We start from the raw sequence: 20465 nt of genomic DNA, 5'->3' as shown, positions 1-20465 counted from the left end.
AAAGTATCATGTTAAGGGAAATAAGTCAGAAAAAGAGGGATAGACATAGAAAGATAGCATTCATCTGGGGGACATAAATAACAAAATAGGAGATTAATACCCAAGAATAGCCGAGATCAGTACTAGGAGGATTACTCCATGGCTTAGAGGCCAGCCGGGCATTCTAGGGGAAAGCGCAGCTCAGATAGAGAAGGGAGCACCAAATAAAGGGTGTTTGGAGGATCCTCTCAAGATGGGAGATGCATGTTGAAAGTAGACTATGGACTGAATATGACTGCCACTCAATGCCACTTTTGCAGACCACAATACCCAAAAGGAGAGACAGAACAAAAGGGAATGCCCTGCCACAGAGGCAGGGTGGGATGGGGGGGATGGGTGTGGGAGGGATACTGGGATCCATGGTGGTAGAAAATGGGCACTGGTGGAGGGATGGGTATTTGATCATTGTAAAATCGAAACCCAAGCACAAAAATTTGTAAGTCTACAACTGTACCTCATGGTGTTTCACTAATGAAAATTAATTTTAAAAAAGGAGTTACTAGTGAACTATTACAAATTTTCACACATTTTAAGTGGGAATCATCTTGAAACGCAATCAAATAATTGCTTTGCCCTTTCTAATATTTAAGATGTGTGGTTATAGAGTACAACTAAGTCAAAATAATAACAATAAATGTTCCAATGCATATATTTCTTGTTATTGTTCGGTTTAAACTTGAATTTTACATGTTTTATTCTCAATGTATGTATATTAAGAAAGATTCTCCCAAAGTCATTATGAAAAAGCTTAAAAGAAAAACAATGATTCACAATAACTGTCAATCATATGTTGAAAACATAGTATTTTCTTAATCATTTCTATTGTTTCTTGAAAACTGTTTTTTCTTAATCATTACTGTTTTTGAAAACATGCAATTTGTCACTGATTAGACTAGATGAATTATTAAATGAGACTAGATATTGGTTTGTGTTTTTTTATTATTTGTTCCATACTCGGGAGTGTTCAGGACTTACTCCCACCTCTGCTCAGTCCATACAGAGTGCAAAGGATTGAACCGGGTTGGCTGTGTGCAGGGTAAGCACCCTGCCTGCTTTCCTATCACTCTATCCCTGACTAGATATAACCTCAAGACTGATTCATATGAGGTGCAAAACTAATAGTCAGATCCAAGAACAGGAGCCTGGAAAAGTCTTTTCCTGAGTGTTTAACGGCAGCATACATCTTGTCTCACTCTGATGGTCCATAACTTCCCTCCTTTTTTTGGGGGGGGGGGATCAGAAGTCCTCAATGTTTTATACCAAATGAGTGTTCAGATGCTTTTTGGTGATCATATCCAGATAAATATGAAACTCAAAAAAAGAACAAGCATTAAAAAAAGCCAAAATGATTAAATTACTGATTTGGTATTTTATTCTACAATCAATTCTACTTGGAAAAGGTCTTCAATGTTCAGTATAAGAGAGACAAGACAAAGGGATAGACAGATGGCAAGGAACAATGACACCTTGGCCTTGGGTTACAAATGTATTGACAGAGTGTGGCAAGTGTGTGGGGGTGTGCAGGGAATGAAGACCTGACTACAGGTCACAGGGGTCTGGGGAAAGGAGGTGGGATTGTGGACACTTTGGAGCTGGCAGGATGCCATAACTTTTTACATCGGTAACACATTTTAACACTATTGGAACCATGTTACCCAAGCTTTAAGTTTTTAAAGACAACCTAGCAATTGGGAGATGATATCTGACTATGATGTTCTGATAGGAGATTAAACAATCACTCACACATTTTAACAAAAAGCAAAAAACCAATCAATAGCTGGGCAAAACCTTAATAGAAATGTATTCAAGAAAAACATACCGGTGCCAGGGCTGGAGCAATAGCACAGCGGGTACAGCATTTGTCTTGCACACGGCCGACCTGGGTTTGATTCCCAGCATCCCATATGGTCCCCTGAGCACCTCCAGGAGTAATTCCTGAGTATAGAGCCAGGAATATCACTTGAGCATCGCCAGGTGTGACCCAAAAACCAAAAAAAAAAAAAATACCGGTGCCTCACAGACATAAGGGGAAAAATATTCAACCTGGACTAAAGAGAAGCAACAGTGGGTGATGCATCTGCCATGTATGTGACTGATCTGGCACCACATAGGGCCCCAAGTCCCATCAGGAGCAATCCCTGAGAATAGAACCATGAGTAATCCCTGAGTACCACAAGTGTGACCCCCAAACAAACAAAAGCCCAAAGACTTGAGTTTGATCCCGGCATCATATGGCCTCCAGGTGTTGACCACATTCCAGCCTGATTACCACAAGCATCACTAGCTGAGCATCTGACACCCCCAGGTCTGAGGACCAAAAATTCATCAGGACAGCACTCCCAGGCTGACTATCAATGGGAGGGGCGCCCTGATCCCAATTACTACTTGAGAAATACCCCAAAATATAGAGTTAAAAATTACACACGACCAAGCACTAACACTAAACACTAGTTTGAAAGGGTATGTGTATCCCTTTCATAGCAGCATTCACAATACTCAAACATAAAAGGAAACAGACTGACCATCAGCAGTTAACTGAAGAAGCTGGTGTGTGTGTGTGTGTGTGTGTGTGTGTGTGTGTGTGTGTAAGTATGTATGTGGGTATTTAGAGAAACACTATTCTGCCTATGATTGTGCTATGTGAAATGAATTAATGGATGGCTTCACTCACATGTAAAATATGAATTACTAAGTGAAATAATGTCATAAACCAATGAATAGTCAACAAAGAACAAAAGCTACTTCTAGATCCAGTGACTCTTTGATGGTATGTAGATAGGAAAAGGTCAAAGGGTAAGGAGAAAGGAACTGAGCATTCTTTTGAGTATTGGGATATCATGACCTGAGATGTGGAGACAATCACACACATTTAATTCTATAATTTCAGAAATTTCATAATATTGCAAACTAATGGAAAATCTACCAAAAAACCCGCAAAAAAAGTGAAGGATAAAGTGAAAAATAAAGTCTATTTCTTTTTGAACAGTTAACAAATTTCCTTGCTCCTGCCCAGTTTAGTTTTATGTGCAAAAGAAGATCTATTTGAGTTTTCCCCGTGGCCTTATGCTCTGGCACCTGGTCTTTACTCCAAATGTGTGACTTGTTTGAAGCAGCAATCAAATATCTGAGTCTCTGTCCTAGAATGACGAGAGGTTGAATGTCTTCTAATAGTACACATTACCCTCCGAGATTTGTTAACTACAATCTTCCTCATTAGTCAAGGTGAGTGCAGTACTCGACTTCCAGCTCCCTGCCCGCTGGGTTCAGAGCCCACAGATGTCTCGAGCTTTATTCTACATCATTGATACTGGAAAGGTAAGCATAGTATCTATCTCTTCCCCACTGCCAGAGCAGTTATTATTTTCACAGTCTATTATTTTTCACCTTATTGAGTATGAATTAGACATTATTCTTACATAAGAGAAAAATAGTATGTTTACACTTTAGATTATGAATGTTGGCAAAGCTGATATAAAGGAAGATTAGCAAATGATAAATCTATAAGAGCAGAATTAAGAAATTCCCATTTTGCATTCCAGGCAGCTTTTAGACATCAACAGATTGTGTTATTGTTTCTGGAGAAGAAAGGAATTTCTAGACATGAGATATAATTTTATTATGTCAAAACACTATGCCCAAGAATTTTTCCTGTTGAATAGATAATCAAACAGACATATTTTTGGACAAAATAACCCATTTTAGATCACAGACCTTGAAACAACCCCCACTGCAGCTTCTAAAGGATTCACATGGCTAAGAACTGTAACAGATGGCTGATACAGTCAAGAATAAAATTTCATCTCTCCCAGATGTGAGTTACTCTGTCACAAGCATTCAGTGACATCCAGCACTCAATATTATGAATCCGTAAGGACTAGAAATCAACATGATTGGGCCCCCAACAAAATGTTTAGAAAACCATGGCTGGATCCTCATTTTGTATACATACATATTTTCTTTGACTTGCATGGATTTTTGTTTATTCATTTTTAGTTTTGGGGTCACACTTGGGAATGCTCAGGGGTCAGTCCTGGCTTTGCATTCAGAAATCACTCCTGGAGGCACTCAGGGGATCTCCTAGGATGCCCATCATCCAAGCTGGTTGAGGGCATGAAAGGCACAAGGTCTCCATCCCTGTTTCTCTTTGTTTGAATATCAAGGGTCTTATCAACACTAAAAGATAGTTTTCATTTAAAAATTAAGATGTCCAGTTTCTCTTGAATTTGGCAACAGTAATTTTTCATCTGTGTCTACGCTCAGATGCTATGTTCTTGGTATCCACTATCTTTTACGGATGTTGTGTGTGGCCTTACCACGTTCATGCATACAAACCATTGTCCTGCTTCTGCTGGCAGAAATATGGCCTCTGCTGCTCTAATATACCTTCAAGAAGTAAAGAGTAAAGTAGTTGGTAAATAAGCACAAGTTACCTTCAAGAGATATAGGTGGAACAATAAGTTCCTATAATTTATTCCAATTCTGTTATTTTTAAACAAATAAATGCTTTATTTAAATAAAAGTACCTAAGAGAACTGTGAAGGGATATATGTGCGAGAGAGAGAGAGAGAGAGAGAGAGAGAAAGAGAGAGAGAGAGAGAGAGATGTCCAAGACAGAACACGGCTTCTCAAGGAGGGGGAGGGGGTGTCTAGAATTCACATCTCAGGCTGAGATGGTCAGTCTCCAGAATGAGCCCTGCATGACTTTACAAAGTTGTTTTGTTTTGAATTCACTGTGATTTACAGTCTGCTGATGACTGCAATACCACAGCCCCTAAAGGGCATCCGTGGTCCTTGTCCCTCTACCACTGTCTCAGGATCACCTCCGTTCTCCCCAGTCTCAACACTTCTCTCCCTTGGTCCACCCCCCATCACATCTCACTGCCATGTAAGTTCAGTTCTGTAGACCAGTTCTTGGATTCTATTCCATTTTACCCATCTAATTACCCTACTATGTTTTTTTATGTCCCACTTATGAGACAGATGACCCTCTACCTGCCTCTTTCCTGTAGCTGATTTCACACAGGATACTCTCCCACTTCCACCTAAGTAACACAAATAGCATAATTTTATCTTTTCTTATAGCTGACTAGTATTCCATTGTTTATATATACATCACAGTTTCTTTATCCAGTCATCTGTTCTTGTACATATGGGCTCTTTCCAGATTTTGGCTGATATAAGGACAGTTGCAATGAAAACAGAAGCAAGAATGCCTTATCTAAATAGAGTCTTTGGGCCCTTGTGGTAGATGCACAGAAATTAAACTGCTGAGTCATATGGAAGCTCACTGTCTTATTTTTTGGAGAAGTGTCCATATTGTGTTCTAAATGGCTGGAACTCATCTGCATTTTTATCAGCAGTGAATGGCTCACTTTTACTGCATTCATGTCAGTAGTGATTCTCTTTTGTTATTTTTTATGTGTGCCTGTTTTAGTGGTATGAGGTAGTATCTCATAGTTATTTTGATTTAAATTACCCTGATGAAAAGTGAAACAGAGCAGTTTTCATAGACTTATTGCTCACTTATGTGCCTTCTTTAAGTTTCTATTCATCTCTTCTCCCAAATTTTCCTGTCCTGTCCTGTCCTCCCATTGTTCATCAATTTGCTCGAGTGGTAATGTCTATATTGTGAGACTCCTTGCTACTGTGTTTTGGCATATTGAATACTTAACGGGTAGCTTGCCAGCCTTTGCCATGCAGGCGAGATACTCTCGGTAGCTTGCCAGGCTCCCAAATTTTCAATGGAGTTAATTTTTTTTCTTGTAAAATCCTACCAACGCTTTATATCTTGAATACCAACCTTTTAACAAATGAGTGGTAGGCAAATGTTCTCTCCCAGTCTGTGGGTTTCTATTCTAGCTATTTCCTTTGCAGTGTAGAAGCTTTTCAATTTGATGCAGTCCAATGTATTTTTGTTTCCATTTGCTTGGTCAATGTCACTGAATATCTGAAGATGCCTCTAGATTCTGTATCACAGAGGTTTGCCTACACAGTCACTATACTTTATGGATTTTGATCCAGTATTGAGCCTTTATTTTGAATCAATGTTTGTGAATGGAGTGAGAAAAGGGTTTGAGTTCTAAGTTCATTTTATAAAATCTGACTGACGGATTTCCCCAACATCACTTGCTGGAGGCTGTTTCACTCCATACACTTAGCTCCTTTGGAAGACTTCAAATTCTCTCCCACTTTCATAATTTCTTGTGCTTTATTGACAACCTCTACCGTTGTTTCTTTGACCTTATTAAACAGTCTCACCATGGTATAGCTAAAATTGTTATCTGAAGGCTCTAGAGATGGTTGGTACTGGTAGAGTCTCTGGCTATTATCTTCACTCATTAAGATTGGTGAGTGTTTTGTTGTTTTGTATTTTGGTTTTTGGATTTGTTGTTGTTTTGTTGTTGTTGTTATTTGAGTCAAACGTGGTGATGTTCAGGTTACACTCAGGAATCTTTCCTGGTAGGCTTGGAGGATCATACAGGATACAGAAGATTGAACCTGGGTCCGCAACATGCAAGGTAAATACCTTACTTTCTGTACTCTCCCTCTCGCCCCAAGTTTGGTGAGTTTCTACAGGGTTTCTCCACTGAGCCTTCTGTGGACGGGGTGACTCTTTGTAGTTCACCCCATCTCCCGGAAGGAGCTCCCTAAGGGATTCAGATGAATGTGTCTCTTTTCCTTTTTTTCAGGTATAACTCAGTGCATTTTTGCTGTTTCTGGTTTGTTGCTTTGAATTCTGGGTGCAGAGTACAGGGTCACTTTTATTATAATGGCCCTGCCTCTCCTATGGCAGTAATTTGGGGGTTGGGGTTCAATGATTGTTTACTCCCAATTGTTCACCACCTTGTGGTTTCCCCCACGCCCACTGTGAGACAGGGGAACAAACTAAGAATAGGTTCTGACTAGCATCCTATCCCTAGAGGCATTGGGACTACCCCCGTGTCGTGGGCTCACTGTAGGAAGTTATAACTTACGTCCATGTGCCCTGGGAGCTGTGAGACAGAGAGCTGCTGTGGTGCAGTATGGCTCACAAGGTGCCTGGTAGACCCAGAATGGCCCACCTGGAGGGGGCAGGGTACTCAAAATCCAAAGGCCCATTTACCAAGGTGATTCAAGGAATGCAGGTCACAGTTGCACGAAGGACCAGTGATGGAGGAAGGGGCTTCTGCCCAGCACAGCAGTCGAGGTGTGGGTGGGACTGTGACTGGTGCAAAGCAGCCGTGATGGTAGAGGGGGGCTCATGACCTCTGACTTGCAGGCAAAGAAATGTCGGTCAGCCAGTCAGCCAGTGCCCACCTAGGACTGAAGGGTGCAGCTGCCAGAGGCACTGGATAGAAGAGAAAGAACTTAGCAGTGGTGAGAAGAAGCAATTAGTTAGGGGTCCCATGGTTTAATAGCTGCTGTGGGTAGGCTGAGTCTAGGTTAAGCCACTGAGCTTTACCAGTGGGTGTACACTAATGTCCGGCTGGTGGGGAACAGAGGTCGGGAATCTGCACAATTCAGGGGAAGGAACTCCAAAATGGCTCTTGAATGAGAGTTCTGGGGTCTCAGTAATGCACAGTGACTCAGAGGCAGGGATGGAGGCTGGGCTGCCTTCTGCCAGTTTACCCACAAATGAGGGAGGGTGGAAACAGAGTAAGATCTGAATCAAGCAGGGAGAAGGGGTGTCTATAGTCTCCCTAGAGAGAAGCAGGAACAAGGTCAGGCTGAGGACGCCTCCCACCAGGTCCAATCCATTTTTAAAATACAGAACTGAATTTACTAAGGCAGGGGTCTTGGGAGGGAGAAATTTCAGAGGGGAATCCTAAGACAAAAGGTGGATAAAAATGGTCACTGTGCTTGACAGAATATTGAATGCATGGGACCCTATACTGAGCAATGTTGCAAACCATGATGACAAAAATAACATCAAAATATGGTTTCAGGGGTATATCAATATAAATTTCAAAACTATACCATCCTAAATTATAATAAATAGATTTCTTTATTAATTGCTGTGCACAGAGCCAGGCATAATTCCTGAGCACTACTATGTGTTGCCAAAAAACATAAAGAAATAAAGGTTCACAATATTAATTACTCCCTTCCACTAACCAAAGACAACACCAACTCTAAGAGGAGCCACTGCACCTGATCACTAAGAGCAGAAATGTGGCTCCCCCTTAAACTCTGACAACCAGGCACTAAAGATCGTGTCAGGAAGCAGGTAAAGGGCTATACAGGATGACCTTCCAGCATCAGTACCATAGACCACAGTGCCCAGAGTGAGAGGGGAAGGAGTGAAGGGCGAGGAAGAGAGGGAGAAGAAAGAGAAGAGGGAGAGGGAGAGAGTGAGTGAGGGAGAGAGGGAAAGAGGGGGAGGAGGAGAGGGGGGAGAAAGGAGGTAGGTGCCTGCCATAGAGGCAGAGTTGAGGGATGGCAGGCTTGAAGGGATGGGAAGGAACCTGGAGACACTGGTGCTGGATGTTACTCTGGTGGAGGGATGGGTGTTGGAACACTGTATGACTGAAACACAATTGCACACTGCACTGTGCTCCCGTTGTTCGTCAACCCAGTAACGTCTCCATTGTCAGACTTCTTGTTACTGTGTTTGGCATATCAAATACGTCATGGGTAGCTTGTCAGGCTTTGCCATGAGGGCAAGATATTCTTGGTAGCTTGCCAGGCTCTCTGAGAGGAGTGGAGGAATAGAACTCGGGTCGGCCGGGCCAGCCTCATGCAAGACAAACTCCCTATCAATGTGCTATCACTCCAGCCCACAATTATAAACAATTTTAAATGCTCTATTTTCGTGATGATTCAATAAAATAAACAAATAAATAAAGGTTTTGTCTTGCAAGATCAAGGAGACCACGCAAGGAGCAGACCACATGCCTACAATGACAGGTCCAGGTGCGACCCTGAGCACTGTATAACCTCCATGGCATCACCACATGTAGGCCTGTGACCCCTAGCACCAATAAGACACCCCCAAAACGCTGTGTCTTAATAAAAGAAATGTTGAAATGTGAAACATATACAATTTTGATTAAATTTAATATCAAGTAAAATGGAAATATATTACAGTAGCACATAAACAGGAATAGGATAGTTTCTAGATTGCAAACCAATTTCCATGGTTTCAATTTTTGTTCCTATCATAGCTCTACGGTCGTTCCGGGACTGCAGCCTTACTCCTCTGCTGTTCTTGATCCCACCAGCACAATGTCTGTGGAACAGGAGCCCAATTCCACGTCCCCCCATGCTCACTGATTTCCTGTCCGGTGCCCTCTGTTCTCATTCCTTGTGTCCTCCTCTCTAGCCAGCAGCAGCAAAATCACTGACTCTGAGCACAGCACAATTTCTGCTAGATTCTCCTCTGGTTTTCTGTTTAGTAGGATTTTGGTGATTCTTTAAGCACAAGCATTACCTCTCGTGAGCAACCTTCCCTGGCACACATACCTAATTCTGTCCGTTCTATGCTGAAGTCATGTGGGGTCACCCTGCACTCTTCCCGCACCCCTGCTGGCCCAGGAATTGCATACACACATGGGCATCTCCTACAGGAACTGTAGTGCTCACAGAGGCTGTGCACAGAGGGTGTCTCAGCAGATGGAACACAAGTTTCACCTTCATATCCAAGACATACAGTAGTCTTTTGTCTTTCTGGAGATACGAAGCAACCATATTCCTGAAGATGATGAGTACTATGGTGTTTAAAAATTCACCACTGCAGAAATTATTAACATCACTTCCTATTACAGTAGTACTGATCAAATGACTATGTCTCTTGGGCATGACTTGCACATAAAGGCTGGCACGCAGCTAAGGCAGACCACAGAGTCACCACATTAACACAGACAACATGAAGCAATGGGATGAAAGATGCACATTAATATTTCTAGCATGGTAATTAATGCCTTACATGCAATATGAGAAGGGAGGAAAAGAGAGAATATTATTGTAAAAGGAAAATTTTATGTCTACTATTTTCCATCATTATCAATTGTGTTTCTATAAAATACATATTATTTTAAAAAATATGTATTGTTAAAACTGAATAATTTATAGTTTTACCTATACAACTATCATATTTACAGATAGGTGGATTAGTTTCTATCATCCATCTCTGTGTTAACATTATCCTGTGGATCTTTCATTAATACCAGGCAATTTGTTCTTTTAGTGACATTCATAGCAACTTGAATCTATCTTATAATTAGAGTGGACACTACTCCTCTGGGAATGGTATTAATTGAATTTTCTCTGACTGAGAGCAAAGCCTGGAACATTCACTTTGTTAGTAATTTTCCTCCCTGTAACAAAATGTTTTATTGTCTCTCCCTTTCGGTTAATAAAGTTGACATGAGCATAAAATAAATGTCACTCAAGGTCATTTTTATGCAATCAACCCCCAAAGAGACTAATGAATCTTTCTCAAGAAAACAGTATTTCACTCTGCGATGCCTACTGGCTAGCACAGGAATATGGCCAGACACAGGCTCAGAGGTGACTCGAGACACCATAAACTTTGCCAGCGTGTAATTTAAATAGGCAAAGCTTAATCATTTTTTAGGCTATGACCTAAAAGTAAGCCACTTCTTGTCATAGATAAATATTTCTTTCTAATGTCTTTAAAATAATGTACTTAAGTCTATTTAGCCAACAATTAGTACTCATAATTATCTCCTTAACACAGATAAAAAGCTAGGGATTTAAGAGATCCAGTAAAGTGAACCAAGTGCTTCTATTCTTTATGTCTGCATATACAAAACTGTTCTTCTTTCTTAACCTATTCTTATATACTTTACTAAGAGATCTCCTTTCATCAAATGCTATGTTTTTGTTCACTTTGCTGGTCTTGGGATTCTAGATTCTCTATTTATTTGAAGATAAAATGTAACTTCACACCTGGACAATATGACACCTTGTTAAAAATTATTCAGAATTTCTGGGCAGGGTCCAGAGAGATAGAAGGGTGGTTAGGACGATTATCTACACCCTAGTAACTCCTATTAGAATCCCAGGATTGCACATTTACCCCCAAGTTACTCCTGAACTCAGAGCCAGGAATAGCCCCTGCGTCCTGCTGAGGGTGGCCCCAACCACTGCCCACCATCAAAAATCAATCAATCAATCAAAATGGTGGTGGGAAAGCTTTAGAGGAGGGCAGATTTCTTCTGCACATGACCCTGCGTGAATCTCAGGCCATGAATTCATGACGTTGTCCCTGACCATACTCTGTGACATGGTTTGATCTTCTTGAATCTTGGATTGCGCCTCTGGAAAAGTTAGCTAAGCACCTCGCCCTTCATGTGGGGACTTTGTGAGTCCTCATGCCTTAGATTCCCAAAACTTAAAGTACATACTTCTGTATTAAAAACTTACTGATTAATGAACACAATCATGCCCCATTAATTTAACAGAATTTTTTAAATTAAAATTTTAAATTAAAATTTTTAAAATTCACATTTTATTTACAATTTGAAACAAATTAGTGTTATCCCTATGAAAACCTAAATTCATTATTACTTTTCTTTGTTTAGCTGCCCTGTGAGGCTAGGTTACTGGGTTACATGGCAGTGGTGGGATGAAACTTGGGCTGTACTCCTGGCAGCATATGGTCTACAGCTGGAGGAGGAGCTTGCTTAATCAAGCACCCTAAGGCCACCCATGAGGAACACAGTGGGAGCAGGCTAGGTGAGACCCTGTGTCAGGGGTCTATAATAGCCTTTTTTTATAGGCTATCACTGCAAACTCATCATTACTTGGTTTCATTCTCAAACAAAGTGGGAAGCACGCACATGATGGTATATTATCGGTATGGTTATAGAGAGTTTCCTAACATTAGCATTTCCTCAGCTTGGAACAGGGGCAATCATCCCAAGAGCAGACAGAGTGAGCATCTTTTAAAACTTTCCATCCAAAAGCAAAAACATCTCTTTAGAACTCAACTATAAAACCAAAGATACATATCATGATTTTCCATCATAACACTACTGCCACTTGAACCGCCAGGCCTCCAAATTGTCTTATAACAAGGTATACCATGATTTTATATTGATCACACACTCTGGGAAAATAACAACATATATCCTTTATATTAAAGCCAAGATCTATCCAAGCACAAATGGAAACTGACCTGAACTCATTCAAATTACCATAATATAAATATGAAATCTTACATTCACTATTGACACATCATTGTGGTAGCTGCCCTAATTTTACAAACCTCTCCTCACGCCAGCCAGTTTCTAGGGAGGAATTCTCTGAGCATGTCTTATGATTAAAATGCATTAACAGTTACGATTTTTACTTGCTGTTATTATAGTTCATGGAAAGGGAAACTCAAGTTCTCTTCAGTTCTGTGCGCTGGTGGCTTTGGGGCACCACAGGATTTCCAATCCTTTGGAAATACAGTTTTTCCTAGAGTTTGCTTTTGGAACAAACACAAAAGAGACAAAGGTAGCTGAAAGTAAAAACAAATGTCTGTATGTCCTAAATCAGACACAAAGTATTTCAGGATCCAATTACAAAATTAACTCCATTTTTTCCGTTTTGTTTTTTGATATTTTCAAGAAACATAATTATCTACATAACTATGAAACAGATTATAATATCACTATCATTCTTGCTAAAAATGTGATACTAATTTAAATTGCAGATTCCTTATTGCCAATAATTTATCAATTGTTGTAAAGCATTGGGCCCTATCAGCTCACTCAGTAAACATATTACCCTAATGTTATTTAAAAAAACTTTAAAAAATAACTTAAACCAACAATGGAGCTGTCTGTGCAGCAGGAAACGTGTCCCAGCCAGCAGTCTCTCAGACCTTCCATCCCCGACCTCAGCACCCATTTAAAGCTAAAGGGTTCATACCCACAGAGCTGGGGGAAGACAGATCACTCAACTTCTATCAGAGACAGGTCACCTCAGTGTTCTAATCTTCAAAGGAAAACTGAAAATAAGGAAGTTACAAGTGGGTTTCTACACTGTCAGCTCTGTCTCCTCCCAAAGGTCTGGGGAAGGAGTGAGTGGTTGAAGACAGTTAAGTGGGACAGCGGTAAGCAGAAAACACCCCAACTAAAGCTTCCAAAGTGGTGACGGGGAAGGAGCCTTGGAGATAGCATCTTCCTAGGAGGCTGTGACATCTCGTCATCTCCTCCCAGTTCCTATGGAGAGCAAATGGCCAAAGGAGATTAGAAGGGGGGGCTGCAGCATTAGGTCACCACCCTATGACAGTGATTTGATTTGAAATGATTGGAAATCTCTTGAGAGAATGTCAATTTCCTTATTATTGGTAACGCTTGCCTAGGGTCACAGAATAATTCGAGCTGACCTAAAATGCAATCTTTAATGACTAAAATGCAGTGTTCCATTTTGCTTCCTCCATTAATTAAGTAATGACATCTAATTATTGTTTAATGAGCCACACAATATGGTAAGCTCCTTTGTGCCCTTTCGAAGTTTTTTATCCTAGACAGCTGAGTTGCCTCCTGAGGAAAGCAGGGAAGCACATGTAACTCGAGCAGACAAAAAGGCTGGGCTGCAGCCCTCTGGGATCATTCTCATGGCAAGCAAAGTCATCCAGTAAAAGCAGCGGCCAGAGGCTGCAGACTAAGGAAAACCGAGAACAAGTGTTGAAACAAGTATGGGAGAAGCAAACACTGGGCAAGAGGAAAGAACACCATTAATTTTCAAAAGTAACATGAACTTAGTTCCTTTTTACTTACTAAGGAAGAAAAATTCGAGATTGAGAATTGAAAGCAAAAAAAGGTAAAAAAATCAGGCTTGCAGTTCGGTTTAGAGGGTTTTTCCTTACATGTTAAAAAGAAAAGAGATCATAATCCTCAACAACTAAGACTGTGTGAGATTTTAATTTGGTATTTAATATAAAAAGTTATATGGCACAGTTGAGCCCATATGAAGCTAAATTAATTAATTTTTCTGCTTTTTCTGCATACTCTATCTGACCTCAAAATCTTTAGTGAAAATTAACCTAGTCTGATAAGCAGAGACTCATTAATAAATGAATATCTCTGTTCTGTTCACCACCCATTTCAAATTAATCTGAAAAAAATCAATAGTCATTAAGTTGCACAAGTTAAATAGTACATTAAATAATTTTAGATCAACATTTCTCTCCCTAATCAATTGGAAAGCTAATGCTGGCAACAGTCTCTAATTACCTGTGCAAACCATGACCTTTCCCTTGTCTACTAATCCAATAGCCCTGTGGGGGTCATAAATGCCAACCACTTGTCATGTCGCTGTGCTGCTGTGTTCTCTTATTCTTATAAAACACCACGGTATCAACTGATATCAGAAATGACATTTTGTTATCAAAATTAGTAGTTCCACCTCATAAAACTGTTAATATTAAGAACACGCTCTTTATATTTATTTGTGGATAATTTTAAATAAGATAAAATAATCCTAGTGGCAAATTTCTATCATTATGAACTCTGAATGAATCCATTTTACAATTATTCATTGTGATGATGGACTAGTAATTTGAACTTATTAACAAGACAATTATTTGATGGAATTGTTTTTATTATATTTAGAAATGTAAAAATTAAAACAATACTATTGTGTTGATTAGAGCTACTTCATTAGCTTGTGTATATATTTTAGCTACTAAGGTTTTAAATTCCCAATTTATCAGGAAACGATTCTGACAGATAATAGATTATGTTTATCTTTTTTTTAAAATAGGGGCTCTATTGAATTTAATGATCAATTATAAAGCAAAATTTTGCAATATACAATGTGTATTATGAGTCAAATGGGCAACACTTTACATTCGCCAGAAAAATATGAAGCAATTTACTTTCTTGTAATTACAGTACAATAAAGAAGATAAATACATCATATTCACTAATAGATTTTGTTGTTATAAAATTATATTATGAAATACACACTATTTTCTAAAAACTTAATTTTCAGACTCAAAAATTGCAGGTTCTTCATATTAAATGTTACTTTTATAATACAGATTTTGATATGCCTTTGGTGAAATCTTTGGCCAGAGATGGCCAATGTGACTCCTCACAAGTTCTCAAGAGCACCAAAGAGTGTTACCAACTTTCCTTCAAAATTACAGAGCCTAACTACCAAATTCTATAAAGAAATCTAATCTAAGAACTAAAAGACACTTTCCTCCAAAAGTTCAGAACCATTTCCTTAATACTGGGTTACCTTTTTCATTAACTTCTGTTAAACTTTTTAAAAGTACTATCTTTATACAAGGGAATACTGCCCTAATTAGTAAAAAATACAGACATATAAGAATCCTAATATTCATATGAATGAAAAACTCAATTTCTATAACTTTATGTACCCAAATTCTACAAAAGCAATCAATTAATTCCCATGATCTTATACATCATTTCAGATCAGACATTAACTTTAAGTATTGGCCTCCCCTCTGACTTGACAGCATTTCAATATCCAAACTGTGCACAACTTACTGTGTTGGGACACTTTGTACAAAATCTCACAGAAGAATGTACTGGAGAAACTATCAGCTAAACCAGCATTCATTTAAAGAGGGTGTTTCGTTGAACACAAATGATAAAGCAGAAACAGTCAATATATCCTATAAATGACATCCCACTGTCTGTTTTGCATGAATATGTTCATGACAATAACCTATTCATTTGAAGCCATGAGAGAACTGAGATGGAGAAGTAACATAACTAAGATCACAGAGTTAAAATGCAATGGGAAGATGTAACAGCTGACCTTGGTGGGATTCAGGGTGGGAACTGGAGACCATGGTGGAGGGAAGGTCTCTGGTGGTGGAATTGGTGCTGGAACATGAAACACATGAAACAACTCTCTAATGAACTACTTTATTTAAATAAAGTTAAAAATAAATTGAGGAACCTCCAGAAATTATGATTAAGCCTGATGAGATCAGTACAAAAATGAGTAAATTCCAGTCCCTTGGATCACACTAACACTTACTCTAATAAACAATTATATATTAAGCTCTTTACTTGAAGTCTCATCTAATATCTAGAGTTAGCTATCTTATGCTCATTTACAGACGGAAATATAAAACCCAAACAAGGTCACTTACTTTCTCGAGGTCATACGATTAAGGGTTGTCCCGGGTCTCACAGCTGGTGCCTGAAACCATCCCTCTATCTGCCTTATCCAACACTTCCTCAAACCTACTCTCTCAGCATACTATGAGAAGTCCTCCACTTTGGGACTTAAGGTTCCAGATGCACTAATTTGCAACAGCATGGAGAACTAGGGTATATCATACTGAGTGGAGTCAGAAGGAAATGGGCAAATACAGAATTATCTCTCTCATTTGTGGGACTTAAAGATACATTAGTGATGCAGCAACAAAAATCCAAAGACAACATAATGGGGGAGCAGTCTCTCTCTCTCACACACACACATACACATACACACATACACACACATTAAGATGGGGGACAGGTGAGAGGGAGGGGGAGAAAAGGGGTACACTGGTGATGAGTGTGTATCAGATTTATGTACATGAGTATTTACAGTATTGTATACCATTATTTACAGTATTGTATACCAAAAAAAAAGTTCTGATGCATGAACACCTCTATGGCACCTTGAAGGGAACACCAACCAGCAATGAAAAAAAAATAATTCTAGAATAAGTGAGTTATTTTGTACCAAAACTCATAATTAGAAACCCAAATAGTTGCTTTAAGAAAGACACTAACATTTCTAATTCAGAAATTCATATTTTTAGTTTAACTTTTATGGCACTAAAGTTTTAGTCTAGCTTCCCTCAAAAACTTGTTTAAAAGCAGCTAAAAAAAAAAGAAAAAAAAATAATAAAAGAAAAAAAAAAACACAGAAGCAGCAACCCTACTCCACCTCACTGCCTCAGGGGACTGAGAAGATGGAAAATCCCCCACATAGATTCTCTTCTGGAAAGAGATCAAAGATGACAGTAACACAGCTACTTTGTAGAATATTCTGATCTTTGAGAAACTTTCTATGAAAAGCAGAGAATCCTGTTCCACCAAAGCACAAGGCCAGCCGCTAACTCTGCAAGCCTGGTACACTCCAACTCCTGCCCCAATACACACACTGCAGGGTGACGACTGTCCAGAATCAAACCTCCTCCACACCATGAAGTAGTTTGCTGCTCTCTCCTGCATCATTTTCCTCAAGAGAGAAGAGGCTTCTGTGAAAAGTTGCTCATCGCCACTTTAGGACATTAGGGAAATTCAAATCAAAACATTAAAATATTGTCTCAGGACTGGCAAGATAATAGTAGGCCACTTGACTTGCACATGGCTGATCCAGGTTCAAACAACATATGGTTCCCCAAGTCCCACCAGGACTGTTCCCTATGTGCAGAGCCAGGAGAAAGCCCTGAGCACTGCTGGGTATGGCCTAAATGCAAAAATAAAATAAATATCATCTCACACCAGTGAGAACGGCATATACCAAACAAGATTGAACCAGCAGTGTTGGCAGAGTTATGGTAAGGAACCCTCATCCACTATTGGTGGGAATGTCATCTGGTTCAGTCTCTGTAGAAAGCTACATTGAGTAGCTTTAGTCTCTAAAAATAGGACTAGAACTTCCACATGACCCCATGATACAACTTCTCCACATCTATCCCAAACAGAAAAAAAAAAATTAACTCAGAAGATATGGAATCAACCCAAATGCTCAACTATGGATCAAAAGTTTGCAGTATACACACACAGTGGAAAACTATGCAGGTTTAAAAAAGAACAAAAGCACATGCAATAGGTAATAATAAGATGGAAGCAGAGAAGGCCCCGCTAAGTGAGGTAGTCAAGGTGATCCCTCACACTTGGACTCAGAGATCCACAGCCAGGCAGCAACCAAAGGTCAAAGGCCATACAGCCAGAGTACTGACCCACACATCTGAGAGCACATGCGCCTCTGCTGAGCCTTCAACAGTAAATAAATTCTAGTATTTGAACCCCGTGTTTATTCCCATCTAGTTCAGTTCATATTATCACCAACTTGGTTTCTGAATGTAAGCCGACAGGGCCAGGCAGCTGCTCAGTAATGGGGCTGCATGCTTTCCATGCTCAAGTTCTGTGTGCAATTCTCGGCTTCAGATGCTCCTCTGAGCACTGACAGGGTGACTCGGGGAGACTCCCACAGCTATTCAGAGTCTGCTCAAACACAAGCACAATAAAATGAAGCATGTGTCTGAAAGAGATAATGAAATTTGAAGGGCGTTGGCTAAGGATAGTCGACTCCGGGAGAGCATGTTGGAATGAAGAAAATGAGATCTGCAAGGGCACAGCAAGGGCCAGCATCCCACTGCCTCAACCCCAGCCCCAAAGGGTGGCACAAAGTCTGGGGCAACACTGGAGGGACGATGCCCCAACTCACCCACTGAGGGTGGAGCTTCAGAAGGTCCAACTCGAACATCTCCAGAGAGAGCTTAAAAGCAGGCAATGAGTAATTGGGCACACATTTGTTCCCTGGGCAGGCAGGTGGCGAGGGAATGGGTGCTGCTGCAAGTCAAAAAGCACTGTGCAGGGACATGGACAGCCCAACGGGTGGCCGGCCACTGGTCCGGGTGTCCATGACCACAGAGCATTAAGTTTCGAGGCCCTCAGCACTTCTTTCCACATGATGCCCACAACCGCAGAAGTACCTATTAGCCCAGATCCATGCGGCTATCAGATCTCACATCAAAAACCACAGTCCCTGCCATCAACTATTCATCAGTTTATCTGGTATGGAGGCCAGTTAATCACTAGCAATGGATAAGCACTCCACATAGATAAAACCACGAAACAAGTGGGAAGTAAACTACACCTCAGTTACATTTTTCATCTAGAATTAAACTTTGCTTATAAATTGCTAGATATTTCATTTTTCTTTCAAAGAACTGGATTTCATTTGAGATTTTAGGATGCATTTTTAATGAGTTCTGGGCTGGAGCGATAGCACAGCAGGTAGGGCGTTCGCCTTACAAGCGGCCAACATGGCCGACCCGAGTTCGATTCCTCTGCCCCTCTCGGAGAGCCCGGCAAGCTACCGAGAGTATTCGATATGACAGACACAGTAACAACAAAGTCTCCAATGGAGACGTTACTGGGCCTGCTCGAGCAAATCGACGATCAACGGGAGGGCCTTTACCTTTACCTTTACCTTTTTAATGAGTTCAATATCTCGGGCTAACACTCAGATAATCAGCCATTACTCTCCATTACATGAATGCTTCCAGGAGTATTTCATGCAATTAACATGTTATAACAACAGAGTTAATCAATTGGACATCTTGGAACAAACCATGTTTTTACCAAAGCACTATATTCAAACTCTAGAGATGTTTTGATCTTGCCTTGGATTGATCTTCAAAAATAAACTTACATATTAAATTGTATATTTTCTCTACTAACAGTCTGACCTCTAGCAAAATATTCACAAATAAACATAATAAATTAAAATTTTAAAGAAAACATTGGTTATCCCATAGTCTTCTGTGATTCTTAAAATCACTTTATGTTTTTAAATCTATGTATTTAGATTATAAAACTAAATTTTAAGCCTCTAAAATATACTTATATTTCACTGGCAAATAATATACATTTTTAACTGATGGCCAGTTTTAATATACTTGTAAGGCAATCTTGGGATACATTTTAGGGTCTTGACAGATTCATGTATTTCCCAAAACATTTTTTTTATTATGACCTGAAATAATGTAAAAGTTTATTTAATTTTACCTAAGTTCGCTCATTTAGCAGGAATTTTTGTTGAAAGCTGTCTTTTTGTCAAAAAGAGTTGTAATGAGCTTGGGGAAAATATAAATAATAGGAAGGCATGCATTTTATATTACACAGTTATATATATTAGATTGTGTATATACTGTGTTGTAACACAGTAAACACATACAACACAGTATACACACAATCTAATCAGAAAACACTTTCAGTCTTGGGAGATATTAAATATTTAAATGGAAAGAGAAAACATCACACACAACCAGTAAATTAACATGTTCAGCCAACAGCTAATATCCTATATAAAAAGATTTCAAGTGTGCACTCAATTCCCATCACTCCATAGAGTTCCCTGAGTACCCTCCGGAGTGTTCCCTGAGAACAGAGCCAGGAATCAGCTCTGGAATCATACAGCCAAGAATCACACAGCTGAGTGTGGCCCAGAAATTAAAAAAAAAATCACTTCACTTAATCACTTAACTTCCCGTTAGTCGTCGATTTGCTCGAGCGGGCGCCAGTAACGTCTCCATTTGTCCTTGTCGCGTGCTAGTGTAGCCCAATGGCATCTGTTCGCTCCGGGAACATGAAGGGCCTCAAACCGATCGTTCATGATCTTGACGAAGAAGTCTGACCATCTGGTAGGTGGGCGGCCACGCGGTCTTTTGACATCCCGTGGAATCCAATCAGTAACAGCTCTAGTCCAACAGTCGTCTTTAA

The 20465-nt window shown here is 39.8% G+C and overlaps 1 protein-coding gene across 1 annotated transcript in view; it reads right to left on the bottom strand.

The window, feature by feature from the left end:
* Positions 1-20465, bottom strand: part of CAMK4 (calcium/calmodulin dependent protein kinase IV) — a 290358-nt gene that overhangs the window by 171563 nt on the left and 98330 nt on the right. The gene's annotated exons all lie outside the window — the stretch shown is intronic.

This window comes from Sorex fumeus, unplaced genomic scaffold, assembly GCF_029834395.1.
Source record: "Sorex fumeus unplaced genomic scaffold, SorFum_2.1 ptg000131l, whole genome shotgun sequence".
In the NCBI taxonomy this organism is placed as follows: Eukaryota; Metazoa; Chordata; class Mammalia; order Eulipotyphla; family Soricidae; genus Sorex; species Sorex fumeus.
Note: the sequence above shows the minus strand (reverse complement) of the source record. Positions and strands in the feature narration are given on the sequence as shown.